The sequence below is a fragment of the Triturus cristatus genome, chromosome 6, assembly GCF_964204655.1.
Source record: "Triturus cristatus chromosome 6, aTriCri1.1, whole genome shotgun sequence".
Taxonomy (NCBI): domain Eukaryota; kingdom Metazoa; phylum Chordata; class Amphibia; order Caudata; family Salamandridae; genus Triturus; species Triturus cristatus.
In genome coordinates this window covers 1,795,391,933-1,795,397,932 of record NC_140589.1, presented here as the reverse complement: position 1 = coordinate 1,795,397,932, position 6,000 = coordinate 1,795,391,933, and positions in this window count along the sequence as shown.

Genomic DNA, 6,000 nt, shown 5'->3' with positions numbered 1-6,000 from the left:
GTCACAATGTACATTGCCATACAGTCTGCATGCAAACCTGTACAATGCGCCAACATATATGTCAACGCAAAGACAATACGCACCTCCCCTTCAGTTCGCAGAGGGGCACAAAACACCTTCAGCAGAGAACAGAATACAACACATCAGTGATGCCGGAGAGGACCACAACACCGTTGACACCGATGGCACCCGCAAGCACAGCTGGCTCACGACACTTCACCCACCCACACATCGCACCCCAATGCCATGTTCCTACATGCCAAAAGGAGGTGGCCCAACAGGTGTGGGTGGGGGCCGAACCCATGCAATACAAACCAGGACACATACGTAGGTGTCCATCACCCTTCAGGGGCCACCAACACCCCACTAAGGAGACACAAACTGCCATAGAGACACATGCATTTGCACATTCACAGTACAGAACCATGGGCAGGGGCTCTCAAATTCTAGTCACACACCCATTTTGGCTCTGCATAAGAAGGCCATGGCCACTTACATTACAAATTGAGTGGGTGACGACAAAGCTACATGTCCAAGCTCCAACCCGCTGCCTGCGGTGACACGAATACATCCGATGTACACAGCACAATGTAATGGCGTCAGGCCCAGGGCCGTCAGGCATACAACAAGACCAAAGGAACACATGCAGATACCATGTTGAACTGGCTACGGGCACATGCCCCCGGCCCCTTTATTGGCAGGACCACATGTACAGTGACGCCTGTGCTGGATGTGTGCGGGGTGGGTGGTGCTGTCAGCCACTTGAACATTAGACACCAGTGCAGTGGAAACAGAAAACACATGCATAAAAGAGTCAACTGCTGAGCAACATGGTGGAAGCCGGAGAAAGTCCAGAGGACAGCCAACATGCAAACAGAAGTGTCCATGAGTTGCAGTGCACTGGGGATGGGACACTAGAGATGAGCACACCCATGTGAAGAAAATGTTTCGGATGGTGTCCCCCAGACAGACACCTGATGCAGATGCAGTGGGGTGTGTCATACCTGCATCATCTTCCCCATCAACATCTCAGGGCCCCCACACTGTTTGAGGTGACATAGCTGCACAACCTCTCCACAGCTCATTACTCAATCAGTAACAGACAATGGCTTGCGGTACACTGAGTCACGGGCACCTGCAGTGCTGCTGAACAGGGTATCAGGCCGATGACGGCATCCACGACCGGTGTGAGCAACTCCGCAAGTCTGTCAGGACCACCGTTTCGACTCTGGCAGATGGCTTTTGGAGGTGGTCCTTGCGGTGGTGGCATGTGCCTCCTGCGGTGATGCCACGTCCGGGCTGGTCAGGACTCAATTTGGTGTGTGAGCCCCGGTGGGACGCTGTTGGGCCCGGAGGCTGTGTATAGCACAGGGCCACAGAGACATGGTGTTGATTACCCCAAGGCTAACGTTTCAGGGACCATCCAATATCTCAGTAGAAAGGGTCCCGGACCTGACTAGCACAGAGTTAGGGGCCCCGGATGCACAGTGGCCCGCACAGGCACCCAGCCACAGGACGGTGACTTGCGGTGCAGTCAGATGGGCCATGCGACCTGAGCGGGTCACCATCAATGTCCATGGTGTATGTTGTGGAGGGTATCGGGGGACAGTGGAAGGTGTCCTCCAGGGCATGACGCCGAAAGGTTTGATTTTATTCAGAAGCAGCAAATGGAGGAGTGGAATACGACAGCCTTGTTGCCACCACCAATTAGGTATCAGCTACATGAGGATGAAAACTGCCGCCTAGTCCATAGGCTCAGATGCCACCAAAGTTCGACCAGAGAGTGTCCATGATTGTCGGGGAACAGACTTAGTGGCACCGGGGCTGAGAGGGGATGCTGTCTGTGATGATGCCAGTATGCTGATACAAACTCAGCCATTGCAAAATGAAGACTCTGTGACTGACTGAACCGCAGTGTAGGCCCGAGGTTGCTGTCAGCAGTGGCACACAGCCACATGTCGTTGCCTGGCGTGGCACAGAGTTAGTGACACAAGGGCAGTTGTCGGTAGTGTTCGAACACCTCTGTAACGATGATCTTGTTCCCTCCGCACTGCAATGCGTCATCCTATTACGCCTCTCCGTGCGTGTGATGACATGTATTCTGCCTTTTAAGTGACCGATGTTTAGTTCAAGTGTGTGACCTAACTGACCGTGTTGAAAACTAAAACAGCGATATGATTAAGCATTCACTGAAGACATGAGTTCTCTTTAGTCAACACGTGTTTCTTGTCTTATGTTGACTAATGTCCGGACTCCATTTTGTATTGTCATGTCTCCACGTGCTTTGCACGAGAAGAGTCCTACCTTTTTGCTAGTTGCTCTTGTAATCTGCTTAGTAACAGTCTATAAATAGCTCCTTTGTCCGTCTGGCGCATGCCCAGACTTGACCACATCTGTTATCAGTTAGTCCTTGTTTGACCATGTTTTCGCGGGCTCAGGAAATTGTTGACTCCGCCCATATATTGATCCTGTATCGAAAATGTCCATAAATGGTAATTAATTTTGCTCTATGTTGTATCCACCCACTTATGAGCCCCTCTGTTGTGTATAAAAGGGGACCACGTATGCAAGTTCTTTGTGCTACTCTATGCAATACTAAAGAGTGTTGTGTAGGTTGTAGGACCACCCTTAAGGGTTAATAAACTCTGTCTTTGTATTTGCAGTTTCCGTGCCAACTTCCTTCTAGCTTTCGTTACAGGAGAGCGAACCCTTGTATTTTGCGGGCCTAGCTGGGGCCTGTACTCATCAACCGTGGTGTAGGCCTGAGGCAGCGGTCAGCACGGCCCATTCACCGAGTGTCGCCAGCATAGGTTGGATGGCCCCACGGACTGCGTAGTTCAGGTTCAGTGACACCAGGTGTCGCCGACTGGCGTTGAACAGGGTTAATGGCACCATGTGTCGCTGGCTGGCGTTGAATAGGGTTAGTGGCACCACGTGTCACAAGAAGCCAATATGGAACTATGCCTCACTGATCAAAGGGAGACTGGTGGCCCGGATTTGGGGTCACTGCCATTCATGACTCAGGACACAGTTTCACACATGGGACCTACTGGGCCGAGGAGTAGGCCTGAGGCGGCAGTAGTGTACGTCAATGAAAATGTACTCAAGCGGGCCCGTGTCATGGAGGCCGTGATGGTCTGAGGAGGTTGCAAAGGTCGCGGAACTCAGGCCTGGAGCTTGAGACGTATGAAATGTGAGACAAATGTGTTTTTTTTTTTACATATTTTGAGGTTCACAAGGGATTCTGGGTAACAGAACCTGGTGAGAGCCAGACAAGTGACCCCATCCTGGATTTCCCTTGGTGTCTAGTTTTAAAAAATGTATAGGTTTGCTATGTTTCCCTGGGTGCCGGCAGAGCTGGGGTTAAAAATTTACAGCTAGGCACCTTGCAAAAAAGGGTCCATTTTCAATGTGAAAATGTGGTGTGTCCACATTGCGTTAAGGCCATTTCCTGTCGCGGGCACTAGGCCTACCCACATAAGTGAGGTACTATTTTTTTTTAAATGCTATAGGAATGCGAGGTTGGTGGAATTTTGTGGATCCACACAGATTCCGGAACTTTCCACCACAGAAATGTGAGGAAAATGTGCTTTTTTGACCAATTTTGAGGTTTGCAAGATATTCTGGGTAACAGAACCTGTCGAGAGGCAGACAAGACACCCTATCCTGGATTCCCCTGGGTGTGTAGTTTTGAAAAATGTATAGGTTTGCTAGGTTTGCCTAGGTGGCGGCAGAGCTAGGGTTCACAAGCTACAGCTAGGCACTCTGCTAAAAAGGGGTCAGTTTTCACTGTGAAAATGTGGTGTATCGATGTTGCGTTTTGGGCCGTTTCCAGTCGCGTGCACTAGGCCTACCCACACAAGTGAGGTACCATTTTTCTCGAAAGACTTTGGGGAATGCTGGGTGGGTGGAATGTTGTGGATCCACGCAGATTCCAGAACTTTACACCACAGAAATGTGAGGGAAATGTGTTTTTTTTTTACAAATGCTGAGGTTTGCAAGGGATTCTGGGTAACAGAACCTGATGAGAGCCAGACAAGTCACCCCATCCTAGATTTCCCTGGTTGTCTAGTTTTTAAAAATGTATAGGTTTGCTAGGTTTCCCTAGGTGCCAATAGAGCTAGGGTTCAAAATCTAAAGCGAGCCACTTTGCAAAAAAAATGGTCCGTTTTCACTGTGGAAATGTGGTGTGTCCACGTTACATTTTGGGCTGTTTCCGTTTCGCGGGCACTAGGCCTACCCACATAAGTGAGCTCCATTTCTCTTGGAAGACTTTGGGGAATAAGGAGTTGGTGGAATTTTGTGGATCCACACAGATTCCAGAACTTTCCACCAAAGAAATGTGAGGAAAATTTGTTTTTTTGGACAAAGTTTGAGGTTTGCAAGGGATTCTGGATAACAGAACCTGGTGAGTCACCCCATCCTGGATTCCCCTGTGTCTAGTTTTCAAAAATGTATAGGTTTGCTAGGTTTCCCAAGGTGCCGAGCTAGGGTTCAAAATCAACAGCTAGGCACTTTGCAAAAATAGGGTCTGTTTTCACTGTGAAAATGTGGTGTGTCCTCTTTGCGTTTTGGGCTTTTTCCTGTCGCGTCCACTACACCTAACCACACAAGTGAGGTATCATTTTTATCAGGAGACTTAGGGGAACACAAAATTGTGGAGCAGCTGTTATTACCTATTGACTTTCAATGCATGTCTGCCTTCAAAATGGTAGACAATGTGTAAAAAAGAAGTCACTTTGAAAAATTACCTATAATTCACATGCTGGTATGGGTACCCACAAATTTGTAAATGTGCAAATAGCTACTGTTTCTAAACTTTATATTTTGTTCTCACTTCAGAAATACATAGGTGACTTTCATACCAATTTTTCTTTGTTTATATTTTTCCAAATCAATTGCTATATACCCGGTACACAATGAAAAAACATTGCAAGACGCTGCTCAGTTATTGGCTCTGGGTTCCTCGGGTTCTTGGTGAACCTACAAGTCCAATATATCCCCACAACCAGAAGGGCCGAACAAATGTTACAGTGTATTGATTTTAAACATCTGTCATACTTAGTAGAAGTGACAGGTGAAAACGTTGGCACAAATGGCTGTTTTTTGTAACTAATTTTCAATTTTTTTCTACTATCAACTGTTAGTTTCTATACAAAAACCTTGAAGGATATACACAAATGACCCCTTGCTGAATTCAAAATGTTGTCTACCTTTCAGAAATGTATAGCTTTCCAGGATCCATCATTGCTTTCATACCCATTTTTACCATTAACTAGAAGGAGGTTAAAAAATTGAAAAGATAGGCTATGTCCTAGAAAAATGGCAAAACTGTGTAACAAATGTTGTTTTTCTGACAAATGTCTGCTTGTCCCTGAAAGCTAGGATGATTGTGATCTCAGCACCACTACCCCTTTGTTGATACCATTTGCAGGGACAAAACAGACGCTTTCATCTGTAGCACTTTTTTGCTGTATTTTGGCTAATTTCTGGGTCCCCCCCAGGGGAATCCACAAACCCTGGGTACCTTCCGAATCCCTGTGATGTTGGAAGGAAAGGACACACATTGGGCGTGGATACCTTATCTGGTCAAAAAGTTACAGGGGCCTAAGCGTGAACTACCCCAAATAGCAAAAAAAGGCTTAGCCCGGGGGGGGGGGGATGTCCTAGCAGTGAAGGGGTTAAGAGATTGATAAAGAAAGAAGCATAATGTGAAAAATACATTTTTTAAATGTTCTGTAAGGTGAAAGAATTTTAAAATGAAGGATTGATTTTTGGGAGCAGTGCAAGTATATCAAACAGAATATAGTGGGGACAATGAGTGGCTTTAATTGAATTTAAGAAACATTCCATCATTTCATTATAATTAATATGTTGTGTGACAAAAGCTTATTTCTGTATTTTTTGTGCGTTGTTTTGTGGTTCAAATCAGAGAAAACGCTTAGACTGGAGTCCCTGGCTTCCAGTAATAACTTAGTGGAGATTCCCGGATTCCTATAA